General features: G+C 42.5%; 1 protein-coding gene and 1 non-coding gene across 2 annotated transcripts in view; one reads left to right on the plus strand and one right to left on the minus strand.

Moving 5' to 3' along the window:
• LOC128572817 (zinc finger protein 726-like) overlaps positions 1–26897 on the minus strand; it is a 255683-nt gene that overhangs the window by 19476 nt on the left and 209310 nt on the right. The window lies entirely within an intron of this gene.
• On the plus strand, positions 16570–16694 carry LOC128573235 (small nucleolar RNA SNORA11). Its single transcript, XR_008376389.1, has one exon. It is a non-coding gene; the product is annotated as a small nucleolar RNA SNORA11 (small nucleolar RNA).

Here is a 26897-nt window from a genome sequence, read left to right on the forward strand (position 1 = left end):
GCTTGATAACTAGGATCTATAGAGAACTCAAATTAATCCACATGAAAAAAGCCAACAATCCCATATATCAATGGGCAAGAGACATGAATAGAACCTTCTCTAAAGATGACAGATGAATGGCCAACAAACACATGAAAAAATGTTCATCATCTCTATATATTAGAGAAATGCAAATCAAAACAACCCTGAGATATCATCTAACCCCAGTGAGAATGGCCCACATGACAAAATCTCAAAACTGCAGATGCTGGCATGGGTGTGGAGAGAAGGGAACACTTTTACACTGCTGGTGGGACTACAAACTAGTACAACCTTTCTGGAAGAAAGTATGGAGAAACCTCAAAGCACTCAAGCTAGACCTCCCATTTGATCCTGCAATCCCATTACTGGGCATCTACCCAGAAGGAAAAAAATCCTTTTACCATAAGGACACTTGTACTGGACTGTTTATTGCAGCTCAATTTACAATCGCCAAAATGTGGAAACAGCCTAAATGCCCACCAACCCAGGAATGGATTAACAAGCTGTGGTATATGCATACCATGGAATACTATTCAGCTATTAAAAAAAATGGAGACTTTACATCCTTCGTATTAACCTGGATGGAAGTGGAAGACATTATTCTTAGTAAAGCATCACAAGAATGGAGAAGCATGAATCCTATGTACTCAATTTTGATATGAGGACAATTAATGACAATTAAGGTTATGGGGGGGGAAGCAGAAAGAAGGATGGAGGGAGGAGGGTGGGGCCTTGGTGTGTGTCACACTTTATGGGGAAAAGACATGATTGCAAGAGGGACTTTATCTAACAATTGCAATCAGTGTAACCTGGCTTACTGTACCTTCAATGAATCCCCAATAATAAAAAAAGAAAAAAAACCATGTTAAAACAAAAAACTAGTTTTGGGCAAAGTTCAAAGTACAGATACCTGGCATATTTTCTAGTCTCAAATCATGTCTTTAAATATGTCCTTTTTAGCATTCTGGAAAGCCAGGCTTTTCTAATTATTCATTGAGTTACTTCAGGCAGTTAATGCCGTCTTCTGTAAAAGAACATGTGCTTCATCTTATTCTATGTAGAACTGATGGAACTTCCAGATGGAAGCTAAACTGCACATATGCCCCTTCTTTTGCTAATATCTAATGACCCAACCTCATCCACAATGGGACTCTTGGGCATCAACATTTTTATATTTTCAACAGAGAGAAAGGGAACATTTTCACCATTTTAGGTTATAAAGTTAAGGTGAGAATATTTTAGGGCCTATGAGAAACCTGGATGAAGAGAATAGAAAGAAAAGTCTGCCATATATGTGGAAGAGAAGGATTTTTGGAAAACCCCTTGACTATTATAAGAAACAAACTTGTATTCGAAACAAACTTATTAGGCAGGAACATCACGTAAAGATTTGCAAATTCTAAGAACAAGATACTGCAGGAGAAAAAGTGGGCACAGCTCTGGACCTTGGACATATTCACATTCATTTTTTTCTCTTTTTCCTTCTTGCCTTTATTTCCTTCTCAGAGGAGATTATCTGGACATATTACTCCTGCATCTTGATGATATGCCTTTTTTGTTTTGTTTTGGTTTTTTGGTCAAGGCTGGGTTTGAACCTGCCACCTCCAATATATGGGGCTGGCACTTTACTCCTTTGAGCTATAGGCACCACCCTTGATAATATGCCTTTAAAGGCATCACCATCACCCACTACTACCACCACCATATCCACAGGCAGAGGGACCCTGAAGTAAAGAAAAAATTTCACCCTTTCCTGTTCTTTATTACAGGAGTCAGGGAGAAGGAGATTGCACATAATAACCAAAGTATACATTTCTTTTATTTCTTGGCCTCCAGTGCCCTTCCCTGCCAGCAATTTTTGCTACGGGAATGAAAATATGGGCCCTATGACCTCTTTCTGGAAAACAATAAATAAACTCCATGGACTTAAATATATCTGGAAACGACCATGCTTGATACTAACCTAAACTTACCAGCACATGCGGGCACTTCATGAAAACCACAGGATGACACACCCAGATTCACAGAATCTGTGGGAAGGCAGAGTCACAGATGAGGTGCTTCTGGCCATGAAATCCTACCTGGAAGCCTGGGCTGAGGACCACTTAGTTAAGCATCACCTCTCAAGGTTTAATATGAATACAAGTTATTTCCTATTATGCCCACTCTAAGAATCTGATTCTGCAACAGCAACACCTACTCTACTTCCAAGTGAATAATCACTCAATGCCTATTTATGTTCTTGCTTACGAATTTCAGAAAGAAGGCTGGGTCCACAGGTCACACCTGTGGTCCCAGTACTCAGGAGTTCCAGACCTGCCTGAGCAAGAGTGAGACCCTGTCTCTAAAAATAAGGAGGTGTTTTGGTGGACACCTCTATTATCAGCTACTCATGAGGCTGAGGCAAGAAGTTGGCTTGAGCCCAGGAGTTTGAGGTTGCTGTGAGCTGTGATGCCACACCATGCTACAGAGGGTGACATAGAGAGACTCTGTCTCAAAAAAAGAAACAATACACCTAGGGTGGCAGTGGAACCCAGCCTGGGGTCTGCTGAGCAACGATGACAACTGCAACCAAAAAATAGCCAGGCGTTGTGGTGGGGGACTGTAATCCCAGCTACTTCGGAGGTTGAGGCAAGAGCATCGCTTAAGCCCAAGAGTTGGAGGTTGCTGTGAGCTGTGATGCCAGAGTATTCTACCCAGGGCTACAGCTTGAGACTCTGTCTCAAAAGAAAAAAAACATGTTGTAAATAAAAGTACACAGAGCTATGATTTCTCTTTTTCCCTATGTATGGTGATTCTGGGTGCAACTTTTGGGACACCATGTACTATAACTTCTCATGAAGGGAGATTGGAAATTGGCAGAGGCCATTGCAGCTTCATTATTTGGGACAGCATGCGCTTTGCTGTGTATTTATGCATTGTGACTGGAAGGATGAGATGGAAAGCATCCTCTGGAGTCACACTTAGTGGGCATCAGCATCATCCATTTTCTTTTTCTTTTTTTTTTTTTGAGAGACAGAGTCTCACTTTCTTGCCTTCAGTACAGTGTTGTGGCCGCATAGCTCATAGCAACCTCAAACTCTTGGGCTCAAAGCAATTCTCTTGCCTCTGCCTCCCAAGTAGTTGGGAGTATAGGTTCCCACCACAACGTCTGACTATTTTTAGAGATGGGCCCTCGCTCTGGCTGAGGTTGGTCTTGAACCTGTGAGCTCAGGCAATCCACCTGGCTCGGCTTACAGGCATGAGCCACTGCACCTGCCTCGGCATCATCTATGTTTATGTCATATCTGGTAATTCTGGATGTTGTGCAAAAATACTATATCATTAAAAACAAAGTCATTTCGAACTCCAGAAGAATCCACCATAATTGCAGACAGAAAAAGAACTATTATATTAAGCCAGAATGTGATGTTCATCTCAAACAACTTAAGATACTGCAAAGATGAATTAAATCACCATAATCAGTCCTCAATAAGATCTGACAGCACCATTAATTATACAGGGTGTCCATAAAGATTGTGCCCAACTTTAAATAGTAAAACCAGGGTGACAGAGTTAGATTCTGTCTCACAAAGAAAAAATCATAAAAGAAAAAAACGAAAAAAATGGAAAGAAGGCATGTATAGGGCCAGGGGATAATGATGAGAGAGACTGGGGAGTGTAATTCAACCTGGGAAAGAGCTCTGATTACAAAAATTTCCCAGGGTCTGTGTTCTCAAGAGCAGCCCACTGCAAAAAATAAAACTTCCCATGGTGACTTAGGTGACACTCTCTATTTTACCTATGACAAGGCCAGGCACAGGTTCGGAAAATTCCCATATCTAGCTCATAATCAATTATCTGAACAGTTCTTTCTTCACCAGTCAGAAAAAAATACTTCTTCATAAAATTCTACTGAAGTTACTCTTCTTTCCCCCAGGACTCTGAACTTCGGCCAATTCTAAGTCTGACTTCAATATCTAGCACCTTTTCATGCCCCTCTTAAGAACTGTCTGACTGCAGGATGAAACATCTCCTGACCAGGCAGATTGTTTCCCCACCCTCCATTCTGCCCTCATCACCCACCTTGTTTCTACATTTGTGTGCTCCTGTTAAAGAAAGCCCTTGTGTGTGATGGTTGCAGATCTTATACTTCATGCTTTCCCTAAGCAATACTTTCAGTTTTATTCTATTGCACAATGTCTTTCAGGGCTCTACACATCTGTCCCTACAATAGGGCTCTTCCATAGCTGGTGTGAACAGGCTGAAAACCTGCAGGGAAGTATTGTATTCCTGGGCCCTCAATGATCATCTTGTGGAGCACCAAGATTGAGACCTTGTCTTAGTCACTAGACTCAGACCTTTGGTTCCCTGTCAAGTTTGTTCACTTACTTGTAGATGAGAAAAATATCAAGTATTTGAGAAATACACCCAAATTCTGCAAACTCACTGTAGATGTTTATATGATCGGCGGAATTTGTAAGACACTTTTTATTTTTTATGTCAACATCAAAAGACAAATTATCTACTTTGTGAGACAATCATGTCATTTAATTAATTCCATCAAAACAAAACAAATCATTTAGTAAACAATCTTCTGAGACCATCTCTGCAAGTTTACAAGTCCCCTTCCACAGCATTTAGCATTAAACTCCAACTTCCAGATGATACAAAACAGAACAAAGTTACCTACTGTCACAGATTGTCCAGTCTGTGTAAGAGGAACTGATATTTGGGAATATACACAATTCACCAATTGATTACCACACTTTAATGTGGAAATTTATATGCAGCTATGAAGCAATCCACACTTCGTCTTTTTCTTCTTCTTGGTATCACTGCAAAGCTAAACCCTGGGCTTTCATTTGAAATCATCCTCCGACAGTAACATATCTCAAAACCTTAACTACTCAAGGGATCATAGTCAAACTTGCCCTTTTCCCTTAGGTTGGTTCATTGAAAAGATCAACTCACAGTTACGGTAGATTAGTAAGAGAATGTTTTATTTCCAAATACCATGCCCATGGGGGGAACCACAAGAATGATTTCCCAAAGTCTCAGTGATAGTCAGTGGCTTTTAAAGATGCCTTTTAGAAGGGACGGGGAAGAGTGGGGGAAAGTATAGGGGCAGCATTTGGTTGCTAGGGGGAATGTGTGTTGATGGGTGGAAACAGATTGATTTGCAGATTAACCTGAGAGACAGGTCTTGAGCTTCAAATAACCTTAGGGCCCTGTCTATGTGATAAGGAGTCCAGCAGCTTCTGATTCAAAATCAGGATACTCAAGGTTTTATAGAGAAGGAAGTGCGTTCTGGTTTCTGATCAAAAATAACTTTTTCACTGAAAATATTCTTTATACCAAAGAATCATATTTTTGGGTGAAATTTACTTAGCTCCTTCACTATACTCACTCAAAGAAAAAAAGATAAAAACAATTTGTTTAATGAAATGGCATATATCACTACATATTTAATTCCCTTTCCTGAACTCTAGTTCTGTCTGGCATTTTCAGGAAATTTTTCTTATTTTTTAAGTTCTACTGATGTATTGCATTTTACACTTAATGAAAAACTGAAGCTGAAATAAAGAAGCAAAGCTTTTTGAGGTTCATTGGAAACTGAAATACAGACTTACCTCACTCAAGTAATGTCACCCAATATATCCCTTGAGACATCCTCCCACCCTCACCCTCAGCCTGCTCACAGAATTGCTCAATGGCCACCCTCCCAGGAGAAACTGTACCCTAGCTTTCAAGGCATATGAAGTGTGAACTGTGCTCCAGATTTGGTTTTTTTTGGTTGAGAGTCTTACTTTATCATCCTTGGTAGAGTGCAGTGGCGTCACAGCTCAACCTCAAACCCTTGGGCTCAAGCAATTCTCTTGCCTCAGCCTCTCTAGTAGTTGGGACTACAGGAGCCTGACACACACCCAGCTATTTGTTTTGTTTAGCAGGCCGGGGCTGGGTTCAAACCCACCAGCCCCGAAGCATGTGGCTGGCGCCCTAACCACTGAACTATGGACATCCAGCCTGTGTTGCAGGTTTTCAAAACACTTTGCTTGGGATTGGTTATCCTTATCTTTTGAGATAATTTTCCTCCTTTGAAATATCTGAGAATCCAGAAGGTAGAAATAATTTATGCATTTTCCTTCCAATGCCAGTACTTCACTAACAGTAATTTGTCCCAGAAATGAAAGCTGAGGCTGGTATAAAAAAACTTAAGTCCCAATGGGTTAGCTGTTTACATGAAGGGTATACTAAGAGACTGCTCTCAAACTAAAAGGCATTCATATACTCCCAAGAGAGGCTCCATCCCCATACCTCAGGCTATCCACTGGACAGCTATGTCCCAGCAATTGGTATTTGTGAACACTCCAGTAAACATGGATGCAATGGGCATCTTGGGTCATCCTCAGACAAGTGTAAAGCTCTGGACCAACTAAAGACAGAAGGGTGGCTGAGGACACATTATCCTGTACAGTTACCAAGAGAGGATACCCAGGAAGGGTGAGGTCTAGTAGTGAGAGAGGATGCCCAAGAAGATTGAGATCTAGGAGATCTAGAAGATTGAGATCTTCTCAAGGAGACTACAAGGATACACCTGCAGGATCCTCTCCATGGTGACTCAGCTCTTGGAAATTTGTAAACTTAACTTCCCGAAACTTGGAAATTTCCAAGTTCTGGGAAATCCTATAGTTCTGTAAGGGCTGGAGTAGCATCTCCTGCTTGATTCAAACTGGCCAATGAGAAGGGTACCGTGGGTTGGAACTTTTTGACTGTTGATAATAAAAAGGGAAAGACCAAGCCAAGACCAAGCCAGTTGGGGAGCACAGCCATTTGGAATTCTTCTATGCAGTAAGCTCCCGAGTGGTGAATAAAGCCCCTCCTCTTATAAACGTGGTGTTTGGGTGCTCTTTCTCTCTGTTGGGCCTCGTCTTCCTGCAAAAGGATAACAGAGGTCTTCTCAAGGAGACCACAAGGATACACCTCTCCATGGTGAGTCAGCTCTTAGGAATTTGTAGACTTAACTTCCTGGGACCTGGAAATTTCCACTTCTGTGAAATCCTGCAGTTTTGTGGGGGCTGAAACAGCGTCTTTGCTTGACTTTAAGTGACCAATGAGAAAGGTACCTGTGGGTGGGAACTTTCTAACTGGAGATAAAAAGGGAAATACCAAACCAGTCAGAGTGTGGCCATTTTGAATTCTTCTATACAATAAGCTCCACCAGCTGAAATAAAATCCTTTTTAATTTTAAGTATGGTGTTTGGGTGCTCTTTCTCTCCATTCGGCCTCGTCTCCCTGCAACATTATCAATGGGGAATCTCAATGTGAAGACATTTTGACAAGAAGTTATGTGCCTAGGCATGATTGAAGGAGTAAAGGCACAAAAATTTTGACCACAGACTGTTATGGGATTATTGTCTGCTTTCTTTTTATGAGACATGTTCAGAAACTTATAAAAACCAAAAATTTAGCCTCAGTGCCTGTAGCTCAGCAGCTAGGGCACCGGCCACATACACTGGAGCTGGTGGGTTTGAACTCAGCCTGGGCCTGCCAAACAACAATGGTAACTACCACCAAAAAATACCCAAGTGTTGTGGCAGGCACCTGTAGTCCCACCTATGTGGGAGGCTGAGGCAAAAGAATCGCTTAAGCCCAAGAGTTTAAGGTTGCAGTGAGCTGTGAAGCCATGGCATTGTACCGTGGGCAACATAGTGAAACTCTTGTGTGAAAAAAAAAAATAATAATTTAGGAAACAATCATCCAAAAGAAATGACAAATAACAAAAATATTGCATCTCTTTGAAATGAGAATAAAGAAAAGGAAAACAATTGATAATGTAAGTTGGATGGAAAGTTAGCATTTGGAAAAAAGAGAAAAAAACAGAAAAATAAGGGTTTTACTCCAAGACCATGTTATGCCCCGGAGTTCCACAAATGTTATGCCAGGAGTTCCACAAAGACCACCCTGCCAAACAAGCCGAATTCGCAGCAGAGTCCCTTTATTGAAGAGCCGGTGGGTGACTGGCTCACAGCCAACACAGGGGTTCAGAGAGCAGCCCCAAGGGCTTAAGGAATAGGGTTTTTAAGGCTTGGTCTGCATCCTGGTTGGCATGCAGGCTGCCCAGGTGCATCCAGGTAGATTAGCAAGCATTGAACAAAAGCAGAATTTTGTGGTTAGTCATACATTTCTGTTTCAATACTCTCCCCACTTGCTTTACTTTTATATTTATTTATTTATTTATTTATTTATTTTTAGAGACAGAGTCTCATTTTACTAATCTTGGTAAACTGCTATGGCATCACAGCTCACAGCAACCTCCAGCTCTTGGGCTTAGGCAATTCTCTTGCCTCAGCCTCCCAAGTAGCTGGGACTACAGGTGCCTGCCACAGCACCCAGATATTTTTTCATGCAGTTTGCCTGGGGTCGGGTTCAATCCTGCCACCCTCAGTATCTGAGGCTGGTACCCTACCCACTAAGCCACAGACGCTGCCCCAAAATGTAAATTCTTTCCCTTTACATTTCCTGAGCTATTTTCTCTTTCTGTGTTTGTTCATTTAAGCCTCCAGTGATTCCCACACATAAAACGAGAGTATCAACAATCGCGGCTAAGGATTGGAAACACCTAGAAAAATGCTTGTCTTCAAACTTTGCTGAGAAAAAAATGAACCCACCATTCATACTGACAATAACTTATGAATTAGGATGCAATGACTCCCACTCCCCTTTCATCTTCAGGTCCCATTTGACCTCAGCCTGGGCATTCTTCCTTTCTTTCTTTGGGATACTAAGCTTTCCTTTCCCACTGCTATTGTTGCAGAGAGACGAGGCCCAATGGACAGAAAGAACCCCCAAACACCATTATAAGAGGAAGGGCTTTCTTCACCAGCCTGGAGCTTAAAGCATAGAAGAATTCCAAACGGCCATGCTCCCCAACTGGCTTGGTCTTCCCCATTTTATCTCCAGTCAAAAGTTCCAACCTATAGGTAGCTTGTTCAGTGGCCAGTATGAATCAAGTGGGAGGTGCTATTCCAGCCCCCACAAAACTACAGGATTTCACAGAAGTGCCGATTTCTAAGTTCCAGGAAGATAAGTCTACAAATTCCTAAGAGCTGAGTCACCATGGAGAGGACCCTGCAGGTGTATCCTTGTGGTCTCCTTGAGAAGACCTGTTCTCCTAGACCTCACCCTTCTCGGGTCTCCTCTCTCACTATATTCCCTTTACTCCCTGCTCTCTGTTCTCTCTCCTGGCTTCCACCCACTCTCTAATATAAAATAAACCTACACATTTATATCCTAATCTGGACCTAAAGAAAGTCTTTTCTCACACCATGTATAAGACGAACTGAGGGACTGAGTTTTTCCACACCACTTGAAATCACCTGTAGTGAGAAGAAGATGGAGTCAGCCAGGCCAGGACCTACAGGCCAGGACCTACAGGACACAGCTGGTCTGGTGGTTTAGGTCCTACAAGACCTTCCCACCTGTCTCCCATGCTTATTCTTTTGTAAATTTAGCTCCCACCCTGAAGATGCCCATCTTGAATCTTTCAGAAATTAACTTTTGAATTGCAAATGTCAGAGATAGTCACTAAGTTGTGCGGTTTCTTATTATAAATAAGGGTTATATGGTCTTTGCTTTGGGAGGATTGATTTATAGAATTAACTTTTGAATTGGAAATGTTAGACATTGTCACTGAGTTGTGCTGTTCATTATTGAAAGTTAATGTGCCCTCTGCTATGAACCATTATGCATAAATCTGTGATTCTGGAAATGTTCAAAGAGAACAGTCTTGGAGAGGCTACTCTCACTGTTCTCCAGAATTGCTGGCCTTCTGACAAAGTTGGTGAACCTCTCCCTGTCTCTGCATATTGGCTGACAGTGACAGGCACCCAGACTCTCTTCCTCCAGTAATAGTCTCTCTCACTAATGCAGAGTCCAAGGGGAAACCTTCCACTTAATTCTTTGAAGGTTTCCTGGATACCAACTCACACATGGCAAATTAATAAGAGAAAAGGCATACAAAATTATTAATGTACTACATATGTGGGGAAATCATAGGGAGATTACCCCAACCTCCCACTGGGGTACAGAAGCTTAAATACTCTTTTTTCATAAAAGAAGACAGACATGGGAATGTAGACCATTTTCTTGAAAGACAAAAAATGATTAGACAGAATGAGGGGGGAAGAAGGGATGTTGTAAATGATTCTTTTAGGAATCTGAATGAACCTGAGAAGCAGAAATTATGTCGAGGAAAAAGCCATCCTACAAGAGTGGTTGAATTTTCTAACTGCAGCAGATAAGAAGGCAACAGAAAAACAATAGAAGGCAAATGTTTTTATTTTGGGAAGAAACGTTCTTTGTTACATAGGACATTTGCAGTGGTTCTCAACCTGTAGGTTGAGACCCCTTTGGGGGTAGAACTACCCTTTCACAGGGTTTGCATAAGATCATTATGATTCATAACAGTAGCAAAATTAGTTATGAAGTAGCAAGAAAATAATTTTATGATTGGGGGTCACCACAACATGAGGAACTATATTAAAGGGTTGCAGCATTATGAAGGTTGAGAACCAGGGCGGCGCCTGTGGCTCAGTGAGTAGGGCGCCGGCCCCATATGCCAAGGGTGGCGGGTTCAAACCCAGCCCCGGCCAAACTGCAACCCAAAAATAGCCGGGCGTTGTGGCGGGTGCCTGTAGTCCCAGCTGCTCGGGAGGCTGAGGCAAGAGAATCGCGTGAGCCCAAGAGTTAGAGGTTGCTGTGAGCCGTGTGACGCCACGGCACTCTACCCAAGGGCGGTACAGTGAGACTCTGTCTCTACAAAAAAAAGAAGGCTGAGAACCACTGTTGAGAGTCCATCCCTGATAGAATCAGGTGTACCCGACCAATTGACCTACCCCACCCAGAAAGGGTCAGACTCACGTCCCTCCCAGGAAATAAAAATGCTGCCAATTGCTACCCCCCTCACCCTTTAAATCCCCATCGCCATAACCCACATGTGGAATTCCTTTCCTGATTTCACCCCACCTGCAAGCCACATCGACCACATAAACTGGGCCTCTGTTTTCCTTTCATCTCATGCCTCAGGATAATCTTTCATCTTCAGGTCCCTAACCTCTCAATCCCTCCTTTTGTGGTGAGGGGAGCAAGACTAGGTTATAAGACAGTTAATAGTCAGGCTTCTTTCTAAAAAGCATTCCATTTTCAAAAGCACTCACCATGCTTAAACTACCATTTTTTGAAGAATTATTTTCTGCTACCCAACATTAACTTAGCAGGAAAAAAACTTTGGCTTAACCAATCACAAACTGCCAATTCTCTTCTGATTACTAAACCAGGAGAGTTTCACCTAGATAGTCCAAATAAGGTCAATGCATAATTATAACCAATCAGTTCATGAAGTTGGTTTTGTTTCACCTTTTTTTCTTCTTTTTTTTTCTTGAGATAGTCTCACTTTGTCACCCTCAATAGATTGTCATGGTGTCACAGTTCACAGCAACCTCAAACTCTTGGGCTCATGGGATCCTCTTGCCTCAGCCTCCCAAGTTAATGGGACTAACCTGCCACTGCCACTATGCCCGGCTATTTTCTTTCTTCTTTTTTTTTTTAGAAACCGAGTCTCCCCCTGGTTCAGGATGGTCTCCAACTCCTAAGCTAAAGTGATCCACCGACTCAGCCTTCCAGAATCCTGGGATTACAGGCCTGAGCCACCATGCCTGGCCAAGTTTGCTTTCTTATGTACCTTGTGAGAGCTTTTCCTTCAATCACCCCCCAACACAACCTACCCTGGAATCTCCAAACTACAACTTATGGCTGAGAATCCATGAATTGCTGTTTGTTTGTTACACAGACATTTTAGAGAATCCACCTCTACTCTTGTGGTGAGGAGAACAAGACGAGGTTATAAGACTTAATATTCAGGCTTTGGTTCATCTTCATTAACTGGAATTTAATGGGCTTGCAATGGCGGTTCTAAAAGAAATCAATGGGTATTGTTTGAAAGAGAAGAAAAATAAAAGACTTCTACATCATTATTTGTCATTTTTATTAGAAATTTCAATCATCAGCCAGGTGCAGTTGGCTGCCTGTAATCCCAGCACTCTGGTAGGCTGAAGGGAGTGCACTGGCTTGAGCTCACAAGTTGGAGACCAGCCCCAGTGTGAGGTTGGGGGTAATCTCTCTAGGATTTCCCCACATATGTAGTACATTAATACGTTTGTATGCCTTTTCACTTATTAATTTGCCGTGTGTGAGTTGGTATCCAGGAAACATTCAAAGAATTAAATGGAAGGTTTTCCCTTGGCCTCCTGCATTAGTGAGAGAGACTGTTACTGGAGGAAGAGAGTCTGGCTGCCTGTCACTGGTATCCAGTATGCAGAGACAGGGAGATGTTCTCAAATTTGCAAAGGCAAGACCCTATCTCTACTAAAAACAGAAAAACTGAGGCAAGAGGATCACTTGAGTCCATGAGTTGGAGGTTGCTGTGAGCTATGATGCTACGGCACTCTACCCAGGGCAACAGCTTGAGACTCTATGTCAAAAAAAAAAAAAAAAAAAAAAAATTTTTTTTAGTCATCATCACTTGTTTCTTCAACATTTCCCATAATATATGAAGAACCACACCAGAAAAGAAATCATAATTTTCATCAGTTTGTGCTGAGAGCTGTAAAACGATTTGTGGTTTAACTGTGGTTTCTTCTGGACTATGATTTCCAAAAAGCTTTCTATTTTCAAAAGCACTCAGATGTCTAAGCTACAACAATTAATTTTATACAATTATTAATTTTTATAATTTTTCCAGTAAATTAAACTCTTTAGCCTTTTAATAGTACCTAAGTTTATTTTTATTTATTGGGGGGGACAGAGTGTCACTCTGTTGCCCCAGGCTAGAATAAAATGGGCGTCATAGCTCCCAGCAATTTCAAACTCCTGGGTTCAAGCAATTCTCCTCACTTAGCCTCCCAAATAGCAGGATTACAGGTGTCCTCCAGGACCTCCCACTAATTTTTCTATTCTTTTTTTTTTTTTTTGAGACATAGCCTGAAGCTGTTGCCCTGGGTAGAGTGCTGTGGCATCACAGCTCACAGCAACCTCTAACTCCTGGGTTTAAGTGATACTCTTGCCTCAGCCTCCCAAGTAGCTGGGACAACAGGCACCCACCACAACACCCGTCTATTTTTTGTTGTTGTTGCTGTAGTTGTCATTGTTGTTTGGCAGGCCCAGCTGGATTTGAACCTGCCAGCTCTGGTGTAAGTGGCTGGCGCCTTAGCCACTTGAGCTATAGGTGCTGAGCCTAATTTTTCTATTCTTAACTAGAGATGAGTCTTCCTCTTGCTCAGGCTGGTCTCCAACTTCTGAGCCCAAGTAATCCACCCCCTCGGCCTCCCAGAGTGCTAGGATTACAGGCATTGTGGTACAGACAGACATCACCACACTCTATTTTAGCTATTTGTTAACTTAGAATGCCCTTGAAAACATGTAAATGAATTGCTAAATGCCTAAACAAAACAACACTGAACCATTTAGGGGATGGGGATTATTCGGTATCAACATAAAAAGCTCAAATGTGTATGCAGGAAGTAAAATTTCTAGGTTTTCAGCTAGAGCCTAGACAAGGTAGCCTATTAAAAAATAGAAAAAAGGCTTGGCGACCATAGTACAGTGGTTACAGTGCCAGTCACATGCACTGAGGCTGGCAGGTTCGAGCCCGACCCAAGCCAGCTAAACAACAATGACAACTGCAACAAAAAATAGCCAGGCGTTTTGGTGGACACAGCTACTTGGGAGGCTAAGGCAAAAGAATCGCTTAAGCCCAAGACTTGGAGGTTGCTGTGAGCTATGCTGCCACTGCACTCTATCAAGGGCGACATAGTGAGACACTGTCTCAAAAACAAAAAAAAAAAGAAAGAAAGAAAGAAAAAACATGACATTATATTTTCCAACCCCTGCAACAGCTTTGGGGATTTCTACATATGGCAAGTTTCTGCCAGGTATGGATTCCTAAGCATGGCTTAATCCTTAAACCCTTGCCTTGAAAATGCACCTCTGTATTAAATTAAGAAGTGTGACAAAGCCCTGCAGAAACCTAAAGTCGCTCTAAGGCCTCTGCCTTCGGCCTGCCTAACTTACTCCTATATGTGCATGAAGGACAGGGGACAGGACTTTGGCCTTGGAGTAGAGACACAAAAAATTGGCACTATTTCTAGACCAGTCACATATTTGTCTAAACTATTAGACTTTACAGCTACTGGGTGACAACTTGTGATCTTTTAAAAGAAACAAAAAAATTCACCTTGGGACAACCGACTATAGTTTATGTCCCTCATCATGTCTTGTCCCTACTTTAGCAAAAAAGAAACTTCTAGTTCACTGTAGGTAGGATGAGAAGATTTCTAATTATATCACTCACTAACCCTGAAATACTATTAGAAGTGATAGCTGGACTGAACCCAGCCAACTCTACTTCCTAAATTTAATCAAGAACCAAAAGACCAGCAATGTCTAGAGGTAACTGACAATTCATTTCTAGCCAAGGCGACCCGTCAGACAACCCTTCTGAAGAGGTAGACTGGACTCCGTATATAGACGGAAGCAGTTACATTGAAAAAGGAACATGAAGGGCAAGTTACACAGCAGTGACTGCAGAAAGGCTGGTAGAAATGAAAACCCTTCCACCAGGGACTCTGGCCCGAAGCTGCACTAATTGTCCTAACCAGGACATTAAAAATGTCAAAAAGAAAAACAGTAAATATTTACATGGACTCCAAATTTTCTTACCTAATTCTTCATACTCAAAATGCCATATTGAAAAAAAGAAGATTACTACCAACAAAACAAAAACATATTAAAAAGAGTTCTTAAGTTTTACAACTATTAAAAGCTGTCCACACAGTGGCAGTCATGCACGTCCCAAAACACCACAAAAGACTTAATCCTGTGCCAACAGAAAACCAGGGGTGACACTGCGGTAAAGCAAGTAATGGCCCCCTCAATGCAGCCTCTAAATTGATCTGATTTCAATCCCTTATAAGATAAGAAATAAAAAAGAAATGAGAAAATTTCCATGCTAAAAAAAACGTTGACTCATCAACAGCCAAGCATGGATCATGCTACCCAGAAGTCTAAAATCTCAGGTAATTTAAGCAGTCCATGAGATGACACATTCCTGCAAAAACAGCATTAAAGAAGTTTCTTCCTCCATAAGTTGGAAACAGGCAACTCACCCAGATAATCAAAAATACTCAGTGTCTGTCCTAGACAGACAACAGATCTACAAAACCACTCCAACCATACCATAACTAGCTGATACAACTGGGCACCCGCAGCTCAGTGGTTAGGGTGTGGGCCACATGCTCCAGGCTGGCAGGTTTGAACCTGGCCCAGGCCTGCAAAACAAACAAACAAAGAAACAAAAAAATAGCTGGGTGTTGTGCAGTGGCAGGCACCTGTAGTCCCAGCTACTTAGGAGGCTGAAGCAAGAAATCCCTTGAGCCCAACAGTTGAAGGCTGCAATGAGCTATGACACCAGAGCACTTGGCACTCTATTAAAGGTAACAAAGTGAGACTCTGTCTCAATAAAAAAAAACAACAACAACAAACTAGCTGATAGACTTCACTCAAATATCCTCACCCTAAAGCTGAAATATTTACTAGGATTAAAGGATATTTTTTCAAGATAAGTAAAAGCGTTTCCCATGCAAACAAAGAAAACTATGGAAGTAATAAACGTCCTTCTGAAAAACATTATCCCCAGAAGCCTTCAAGTAATGGTCTGTCTGTCTAGCAGAAGTTATACTCTAGGTAAGCAAGTTTTTCAAAATTCACTAGAAATTGCACATAGCCTGGAGATTTCAATCATCTGGAAAAGATAAAAAGAAAATAAATCATACACTAAAAAAAAATATTGTCAAACTGTGCCAACAGATCCATTTACATTAAACCAGGTATTGCCCCTCCATTTACTGTGAATAAACACAGCGCTTAAAAGCAGGCTCAAATTAAATCTTTACAAAGTTATTTATAAGAAACCTTTCCAGGCAGTCTCAATTCAAATGTCTGGGCAAGCCTAATATAATCTTAAAGTAAAAAAGTATGCACAATAAATGCAGCAAGTAGTATCCATTATTCACAAGTTCTCTCTTCCCAGAACCCAGTCAACTCCTACAGGAAATTTACATCCTTTTTATCCTGGTAACCCAGTCCAGCTCAAAGCCTGGAAAGATGGGCCTGAGAAAAACAGCTGAAAGAAAAGTAGACTAGTCCAGAAGATGTTCTGCTGAGGACACCACAGCAGTGAAACTCACAGGACTAGAAGTCCGAGCCCACCACACTCTACTCAAGCCATCTCTCACTCCAGAAGCAGCTGAGAAGGGCCACAAAAACTAGTCTTCCCTTCCTGGAGGAAACACCATGTTAAGATTGAAGAAATACAATCTCCAGTCATCTTCCTCTTGAGACCTGTCATACACAGACAGCTGTGCGTTCACCCCACAACTTTGTTCCATTTTGATGAAAAAAAAAATGTATAGATTGATTTACCCCAAAAGGTCATAAAGATGCCTGATTTCAGGGGTGTGCTCAGAGCAAGGGGCCTAAAGAATGGCTCCTCTGTTTATAACATACCCAAAAGGAAACTGGGATCATTGTGATGAGGGGCACAGAATTTGTGGCCTATGAACAAATTCCCTACATGTGAAGAAGAAAAAAACAATAAAATGTATGTGGTGGATGTATGGGTGATTACTGTATAATTCTTTCAACTGTACTGTATGTTTTAAAAATTGTCTAATACTTTCTTCTTAATAAAGCATCGTAAGAATGGAAAATAAAATGCCTGATTTCTGTCTTACTAGAAGTCCTTATGTAGAACAGCTATTTACTTTATGCCTAATAGAGTTGTGCACCTGCTAGAACTCATCAGATACTTCACATTTTCCTCATATATCCACAAGATTATCACATAGTCAGATATTTATAGTCAAAAGACAACTACTGTGAAGAAAAAAATATATTTTCTATACAACTGAAAACTGTAACTCCTAATCATAAATGTATTAAGTTTAAAAGGTACCCATTCCAACACACTAACCTTAGTAATTCCTTACTTAACTGTAATTTAACTGCCTTGGTACTTTATGCCAATAGATACACCAAGCTACCCTGAAGATAGTTCTTATTATATAAAGATAGTTCTTCTTATATGGCATCAGGCCTTTTCACGTACCCCTGCTACAACACAGGGAAACCTTGTTCACTAAGATTAACCCCCTTTTCTAGTCTGGGTACAAAACTGTAAGTCCAACCGGTCTAAAGTAACATAAGATATTAACCCCCTGAAAACTATCATAGCCAACTCCACCTTTCTACATCACTTTAGACATTTGTGTCATACCAACACTAGGTATTGGACTCAATCTGAAAATTAGTCCATTGTCCTGTGCCATTGTCAAGACCCTTAATATACCTTCTCAAGCCATAAACACTCTGAGCATTGAATTAAAACAAGTCCAGAAGCTATACTAAAAAATCAAGCAGCCATTAATTATTTCTTATTAAAACACAATCATAGGCTCAGCATGAGCCACATGCACCAAGGGTGGCACGTTCGAACCCCAAACAGGCCAGTTAAACAACAATGACAACTGCAACAAAAAATAGCCGGGCATTGTGGCAGGTGCCTGTAGTCCCAGCTACTTGGGAGGCTGAAGCAAGAGAATAGCTTAAGCCCAAGAGTTTGAGGTTGCTGTGAGCTATGACACAAGGGCACCCTACCAAGGGCGACATAGTGAGACTCTGTCAAAAAACAAACAAACAAAAAAAACACAATCGTAGATGTAAAATATTCAAAAATATATAATGCTTCAGTTTATCTAACAGTTTCCAATTCATCAAAAACAAGTTAAACGGTCTTGGAGCCTATAACTCAGTGGTAAAGGCACTGGCCACATGTACCTGGACTGATGGGTTCGAATCCGGCCAAGGCCTGCTAAACAACAATGACAATAACAACAAGAACAAAAACCCAAAATAGCCGGGCCTTATGCTGGACGACTGCAGTCCCAGCTACTTGGAAGGCTGAGGAAAAACAATCACTTAAGCTCAAGAGTTTGAGGTTGCTGTGAGCTGTGATGCCAAGGCACTCTACCAAGGGTGACATAATGAGACTCTCTCAAAAAAAAAAAAAAAAGTTAAATGTATAAAACACATACTCCAAATAATATAATCAACAACGTTTTTCAGAATATCCAATACTTCCTATGTAACATATTGTCATAATTACCTAAATCCTAACCTTAATAGTTATTCTTGTTATATATTGTAAGCTTCTTAATATGTTACAAAATACAATGTATTCCATTCAAAGGCACCTGCTGTTTCACAAGTTTCAAAAAACAAAATTAAATAGCACAGCCTCCATGTCCATTTAACTAACCATAACATTTATTTCCATTTGAAATCAATTACATAGATAGGAAAACAAAATGAATAAAAGTGGAGAAATGTAGTAGACATAAATACCCCTATGACCTTTCTCAGCTACTTGTGAACTTAGAATGCTCATTCCTATAATCCTAGCACTCTGGAAGGCTGAGGCGGGTGGATGCCGTGAACTCACTGATTAGAAATCAGCCTGAGCAAAAGTAGGCCCCCTCCTCTTAGAGGCAAGAGGATGGCTTGAGTCCAAGAGTGGGAGATTGCTGTAAGCTATGACCACCAGGGCCACAGCCTGAGAATCTGTTTCAAAAAAATAAAAATAAAAAAATAAAATAAAATAAAATAAATAAAATAAACATTTTTTAAAAGTTTAGAGGCAGCTGTCACTCAGTGAGTAGGGTGCCGGCCCCATACATAGAGAGTGGCGGGTTAAAAACTGGCCCAGGCCAAGCTGCAACAAAAAATAGTCTGGAGTTCTGGCTGATGGCTATAGGCCCAGCTACTCGGGAGGCTGCGGCAAGAGAATCACCTAACCCCAGGAGCTGGAGGTTGCTGTGAGCAGTAACACTACAGCACTCTACCAAAGGTAGAGTGAGACAAAGTGAGATTCTGTCTCTAAAAAAAGAAAAAGAAAATTTTAAGTCAGTCAAACAGGCCAAACCAGAAATAAGGAATAAAGATAATAATCTTAAAAAAAAAAAACGAGGACTTAATCAGGCAGTTTAGAGCAGGTTAATAGCATGTTTAATGGGATTTTTTGATTTGTTTTCATTAGTTTTTTTCATTGTTGTATATGTTTAACTTGCCTACATGTTGTTAAACAGATAAGAATAATATATTTTTAGTATACTTTTGGAATTATCCCCTATTGAAATTATTAAAATTTGCTCCATAGACAAAACAACATTTAAAAAATTACTCCAGCTGTTCTCCGGAATTACTAGCCTTTCCAATAATAACGATTTTTCACTAATCATCCTGTCTCAGTGTTTACGACAGGCAACAGAGCCACTTTCCGTTCAGCAACACCGTGAGACACCAAGCTGGGCCCTAAGTTTAATAGGAGAATGGAGGACTGGGGGGCCCTACAAACTACAGCCCCTCCCATGAACAAGCCCCACACATTCAGCTGGGATTCTTCCTGAGAACTATTCCCTTGTCACTACGTGGGAGGGAAGCAGGCTGCTGTAGACACACAATGAAAGGCCAGACGGACCCCAGTTTGCACTCTTTTCCCCCATTCCCTTCAACACCCCCTTCAGTAGGTAGGTCTTGAAGAAATGGGCTGTTAAACAAACATATCCGGCAAAGACAGGGGATTAGCCCAGAGTTGCAGCAGACCCTAGTAAAACCGCATTTCAATCCTCTGTTCCCCTGGTAACTAACCAACCCCCAACCCTGCAGTTGTAAAGCTTCGCTTAACGTAAGGATTCCATTCCTCTCCCCAACCCCAACTGCAAGAAAGGTAACCATGCGGGTGCCAAGAAATCTGAAGCGTGAAAACCCTTCTCGGTGGGCTAACCAATAAAGGGCCCCATACCAAATTTGAACTCCGTGTGCTGGCGTTTTCTCCCTATTTCTACTGACGTTGGGTACAACAGCAGCTGAAAGTTTGTTTATGTTTAACAGTTTCTGTTTAACAAGAGAATGCAGGGACTGGGGCTCTACTGACTACAGCCCCTCCCGGGAACAAGCCCCACCCACTCAATTGGGATTCTTCCCTGAGGACCCTTCCATTGTCCCCACGTGGGAGAGACTCACGGCAGCTCAGAGAGCTCTGGGCCAGGGTCCAAGTAACCACTCTAGGAAGGGGCGGAGCAACAGAGTCCCAGCTGCCTGCCCCACTCCACTGTTTGCTCACAGCAGTCTGAGGGCCAAGGGGTACCAGTGGCAAACATCACTCTGAACATGTAAAACTGAAGAGAAATTGCCCAGTCCCCCCACAGCCACTTCCGGCTCCAACACGCCCCTCCCCCTCTCAGAACATCCAGTCTCCTAGACTCACCATTTCCCAGCTTCAGGGATGTCCCAGCGTCCTCCCTACAGATCTCCCAGTATCTGCAGGTCACAGGGTGACAGAGGGTGTTGCAGAGACACCTGGAGTAGCAACAGTTGAAGAGGAAACCCCAGATCGGCGCACAGCTCAAGAGACAAGCGGGCCCCTGATCCCAGGAACAGCCTTCTTCCTTCCGGCTGTGCATCTCATTGGACGGTTCATACTAGAGCATCTCTGATTGGATAAAGCCTCAGGCCCCACCTCTCTGTCCTTGAGTGACGCCACTGCCATGGGACAAAAGTGTAAATGAGGCCAGAATACTAACAATTACTTCTTTTGTTTGTTTTTTGGTAGAATGCCTGGGCGTCACAGCTCACAGCAACCTCAAACTCCTGGGCTTAAGCGATTCTCTTACCTCAGTCTCCCAGTAGCTGTGACTTAAGGTGCCCGCCACAACGTCCGGCTATTTTGTTGTTGCAGTTGTCATTGTTGTTTAGCTGGCTCAGGCCAGGTTGGAAACTGCCAGCCTCGATATGTGTGGCTGGTGCCATAAACCCTGTATTACAGTCGACAAGCCTCTTTAGGAGCTTTTAATGCTTAAAACAAAAAACTTGCAAGTTGTGTTTTCATAGTCACTGGTCCATGGTCCATCTCTGGCAGGGCAAGAATTTGTTCCTCACCCTGGCCACAGGTGGAAGCCCAGACTCTTCCTAGCAAAGTCCTCAGAGTGCAGAGGGGCTCCCCTTGTAGTGCTGTGCAGTGACTCCCCAAACCAGCGGCAAGAATGCAAGAAGAGTCTGTAATGAGCAGCCGTGAGCCAGGCCCGTGCAAGGCGCTTGCCAGTGTTACTTCGGCTAATTCTCACACCTACCCCACTAGTAGGCATCTCCTACTTGTGAGGAGGAATCCTGAAGCTAACCAATTGTCCATCATTAAGTTCACAAGTCCATCAAAGCTGGGATGAAAATCCAGGTCTTCTTGGGCCAGGCGCAGGGGCTCATGCCTGTAATCCCAGCATTTGGGAGGCCAAGGCAGGGTGTTGGAAGAGCCAGAGCACGTCTCTAAAAAAAAAAAAAAAAATAGTTGGCTTTGTGGTGGGGGCCTGTAGTCCCAGCTATTTGGGAGGCTGAGGCTTGAGAATCGCTTAAGTCCAAGAGTTTGAGGTTACTGTGAGCTATGATGCCATGGCATTCTACTGAGGGCGACAAGGCAAGAATCTGAAAAAAAAGAAAACCCAGGAGTTCTGTCTTTCCCATTCCACAATACTGAATTCTCTGTCTGGTCCAGCCTTAGCTTCCCATATAGTTCTGTCTTAGTATCATGTCCTATGCTTTGTCCTGACCCTATGACAGAAGGGGTCAGTACCAGGACGCTCTTCTGTAAGGATGGGTAAGGATCCTGGCAAGGTATTTCCTCTGAAACAGCAAATATGACCTTCGAAGTCACTGTTCAGGTCACTCTCCGCTGAATTGTTTCCCAAGGAAATGGTGAGGTAGAGCTGTCTGCAAGTGAGACAACGCCCCCCTTCTGATTCTCTGTGGAGTGAGATACCACAAAGGGGCAATGCTCAAACGGTGGTGAAAAAAGCAGGGATCAGAAGGGTGAACTGGAGTAGTGTCAAAACTGCCACGGCAGGTTGCTAGATAGTCAAGAGATCAGAGAGCAAGTTTCCCAGCCACCAGGAGGCCCAAGAAGACCTTTTGGCTCTAGTCCAGGAGGTGTCTTGTCTCCTCGCCCAAGAATGACCTGGAGACCTTGAACATGTCCTATGTCTGGCCCCAGGGGTTCTCGTTTTGATAGAAAGGACAGTAGCCCTAACTCCTTCAGTCTCTCCCTGGCCACTGCCTCTCAGCCCTTGTTGGCAAGTGGGTTATGAAGAGAAGAGTACAGCAGCCCCTCCACCTGGACCTCTGGCATTAGCCCTGAGAGAACCCACAGTGCCTACTACTCTGCCAGTCACCCTACTCCACAGCAGCCACACCCCCAGCAACTGCACCTGCCAGCAAAGGGCCACATCACAGATCCCAAGAAGTTGTTCTCGCTGCCTGGCTGGCAGCTCGGCAGGCGTAAGGTTATGCCCGCTGGGAGTCAGGAAGAGCAGTGGACAGACTGTGGACAAAGCAGTGATGGAAGAAGACTTCAGGCTGTCCACAGAGGTTCTGGCAAAAGCCCCAGAATCAGGCACCACTCACTTCTGACTGTGGGCACTCCAGTCCCAGCACCGGTCATTTAGGTTGCTCTTGGAGAGGGGTCAGCAAAGGCCCCCCAATGCCCATTCCGTCCTGGACCATGCTCGCTTCCCCAAAGGGCACCCCTGTCTGAGCCAAGCCAAAAGGTCCTGGGTTCACCTCCAGGAAGAGCATTTGCTTGGGGCCCTGGCAGTAGCGAGTCACATAGCTGTGATGCGTCTCCCAGGCATACTCCATGGGATTGTAGATGATGCCCCCTGGCTCTGAAAACTGCAGCTGGCGCAGCTCAGGGTTAAGCCGAAGCTCCTCCTCCAAGAAGCCCTCAGCAAAGCTTCGAGAGCAGGCCGAGGGCTCCATCAAGGCACTAGTAGTAGTTCATGGAGGGCCACCGGTAGGAAAGCCTGGGGCACAGCTATGCGTTGTCACCTGGTCCAGCTCCCCATCTTGCTTGTGCTAACAGTTTCTTTACCACAGCACTTTTTATGTTTTCCTTTTCCTTTTATTGATTAAGGGCAGGGACCGTGACTTTATTCAGCTCGATATCCAAGGGCAACTGGATATACTCTTGCCAAAGAGTGTCTGTTTCACAAATTTTGACTAAAGGAATGAAAATCTGTTAACAGTGTTTAGTTGTGCTAGGCTTGGGCACCTATTTAAATAGAAGTTAGACTCTGCTTTGAAGGCATTTGGAATGTACATCATGAAGTCTAGCTAAAAACATGCACAGAAGTAACTTAGGCACCTGATGCACAGATGAACGACATTGAGAGGTACAAGCAAAGGCTATGGCAGTTCAGAGAAGGGTGAAATTATATATGTCTAGTCTCCAGTCAGGGGGATGGCATTGCAGGAGGCTTCATGCAGAAGGTGGTATGTAAGCTTCCAACTAACAGGCACAACGTAGGGGTATATAGCGTGCACCTCCCGGGTGAAGGGCTCAGCTACAACGTGGGCTTTACTTAATGAACTCTGTAGCTCTTTTTACACATGGCTTCGTGCCTTCTCTGGGATGCAGCTCTGCCTGAGGAATATTCGTAGCTAGCCCTGGATATAAATTATATCCTTCAATTAATAACAATATATACATACATATCTGTTCATAAATACACAAACAGTAAATACATGTTTTCCACTCATGGAAACAACATATTAACAATTATATATATTTCTTTTTGGTGAAAAGATATATGCAGGGTGGACATAAAGTTCACATACAATTTTAAATAGTATACTATTTAAAATTAAAACTTCACCATTTAGATTTAAATTGTTTACTGTTTAAATTTAAAATACTTTACTATTTAAATTGCACATGAACTTTAAGTCCACCCTATATTTAGAATTAGCCAGCTGAATGTCCCATAGATCAGTGGCTCTCAACCTTCCTAATGCCGTGACCCTTTAATACACTGCAACGGGATTGCAACCCACAGGTGAGAACTGCTGCTTTAGATGATTCGAATTTGGTGGGCAACATCCAAATCATCATAATCAAGAGCCAGTGGAACATATGCCTCTTCTCTCCATCAGACCTGGTCAGAGTGTTGACCTTGGCCACAGCAGTATCAAAGAGCTTCTTCACAGCCTGTTTGATCTGGTGCTTGTTGGCTTTGACATTCACAGGGGACACAAGTGTGTTTTCTTCTCTCTCCTTTATGGCAGACTCAGTGGTCAGGGAGAAGTGGATGATGGCACAGTGGTCAAGCTTGTCTCTCCTGGGGGAGCTCTTCCTGGGATAGTTGGGCTTCCTCTGGAGTGGCCACAGTTTATTCAGCCACTGAAATGTGGATGATATAGGAATTTTCATTTTTCTGTTTCTGTGGTTGCCTTTTATCACTGCCTTCTGGGCCTTCAATGCTTTTACTTTGGATTTTGCTTTGGGAGGGGAAGGAGCTTCCTTCTTCACCTTCGGCACCATCTTGTGAAAACCAACAATTATTTTAAAGTTTGCAATTTTTTTTTTTTTTTGTGGTTTTTTGGCCGGGGCTGGGTTTGAACCCACCACCTCCAGCATGTGGGACTGGCACCCTACTCCTTGAGCCACAGGCGCCACCCTAAAGTTTGCAATTTTTTAAAATTTTCCTGAACTCTGGTGTTTTGAGGGGCAGCCTGGGCTTTGAAAGGAGAGGGAGTCCTCTAATTCAGCCTGTCCAACAGAAATAAAATGTGAGCCAGGTGTGTTGCTTCAAATTTTCTAGTCGCCACATAAAAGATAAAGAAATAGGTTAAATTGATTGTTATTGTTTAATGAACAATACTCAGGGTGTTTAATTGTATTGTTTAATGAACAATACTCATACTAATCTATCTAAAATATTATTTTTATAACTGATGAATAAAAAGATACTAATGAATTACTTTGTTTATGTATATTTAAAATTCATTCCATGGGTTAAGTGTAGAGCACAGCTCTATTCAGAACAGCATGTGGCCAGTTGTCCTCACATTGAAATGCAGCTCTGTGGGCTCTCAATCTACCCTCAGGGATGTGACTGGCCTGAAACACACTTTTTTGGTGTCAGAAGTAAGGGAACATTCTAGTCTCTATCATCATCTCTCCTCAGTATGGGAGAGACAGTGCCTGAAGAGTGAGCAGATGGCTGAGAGCAAAAGTGTCTACTGATAGATGCTTCACCCACTGCTGGGTAGATGCCTATCTATCTTCCAGAAATCACATACAGAACAAAAATTAGGGAGATGCCAAGAGGAAATCTTAATATTTTAGTTACATTACTCTCCAAATACACTAAAAGTATGGGATATACACATAACACATGTGACTATCATGACTGGACAGAGAAGGTTGAGTGTAACATCTTGGCTTCTGAGACGTACCAGAAGTCAGATAAGTACATCCACAAACTCCAGGGATTACGGAACCCCAGTGATTAATACAAACTGCTAGGCCATGAGGTTCCAAAAACAACACAGGTGACCACAGTACCAGCTGCTTCTCCTGCTGTGGACGGCACCGAGCAGCAGACACCTGGGCGCTGAGCTGGGTAACCAGGGCTGTGGAGCCAGGAGAAGTGGAGGTAAAGGCTGGGCTGGCTCAGCACCTGGGCAGGACTCAGCACCTGGGTGTGGGCCTGGCGGATCACAGGGTTCCTTCCACTTTAACATCTAGAAGACACACTGATGTAACTCACAGATTGTTAGGAAAATATAATAATGTCATGAAGGTAAGAATGACATCTATCAGTACCACCGACAGAGACACTCTTGCACAAATATTTTTAGTATCTTCTCTGTCACACTTGGAGGGACATTTGACTGCTCTCTTTTCAATTCTAATGTTAAACTATCTGCTACTCATTTACATGCAATTGTCACACCCAGATCTGGTGCAAAACTCAAAATTTACTATTACAATGTGCAGGAATAAAATTTGTAATGAAAAAGGGATGATGAGCAATATGTTACCTATTTTTTTTTTTCTGTTTGTTTATCTATTGAGACAGTCTCAGTTTGTCACCCCCTGTAGTGCGCTCTAGCATCATAGCTCACAGCAACCTTCAACTCTTGGGCTCAAGTGATTCTCTTCCCTCAGCCTCCTTAGTAGCTGGGACTACAGGCACCCACCACAATGCCCAGCAATGTTTGTTTAGCAGGCCAAGGCTGGGTTCAAACCCACCATCCCTAGTGCATGTGGCCAGTGCCTCAACCACTGAACTATGGGTGCCCAGCTGAGTTCAATAATTACATTAAGATACTTTTTTCATTATTTAAGCATTAGGATAGACATGCACACATTTGCACAGTAGTGGAAATATTTATATAATAAAACCCATCACAAGTACTACCAATCAAGATGATTCCAAAAGTTTTATCATCTTGCCTTTACTTAGAAAAACTAACTTCAGTCACCCTCATCACATGTTATAAAGTAAATATAACACATCATGTTATTTAGTTTGTAGGTATTACACTAACTACATCTAATAATTTCAAAAATTCTTATGGAAAACACTGTTATCATACCTAACAAAAATTTATAATTTCTCTTATTTTTTTTTTTTTTTAGAGAAACTTACTCTGTCACCCTGAGTAGAGTGTGGTGGTGTCATTGCTCACAGCAACCTCAAATTCTTGGCCTTAAGCTATCCTCCTACCTCTGCCTCCATAGTAGTTGTGACTATAGGTGTACACCACCTATGACAAGTATTTTTGTTTTTGGTAGAGACTGGGTCTCCCTCTTGCTTAGGCTGGCCTTGAAGTTCTAAGCTCATGCAATTCATCACCTTTTGCATCCCAGAATTCTCAGATTACATGCATAA

The sequence above is a fragment of the Nycticebus coucang genome, chromosome 20, assembly GCF_027406575.1.
Source record: "Nycticebus coucang isolate mNycCou1 chromosome 20, mNycCou1.pri, whole genome shotgun sequence".
In the NCBI taxonomy this organism is placed as follows: domain Eukaryota; kingdom Metazoa; phylum Chordata; class Mammalia; order Primates; family Lorisidae; genus Nycticebus; species Nycticebus coucang.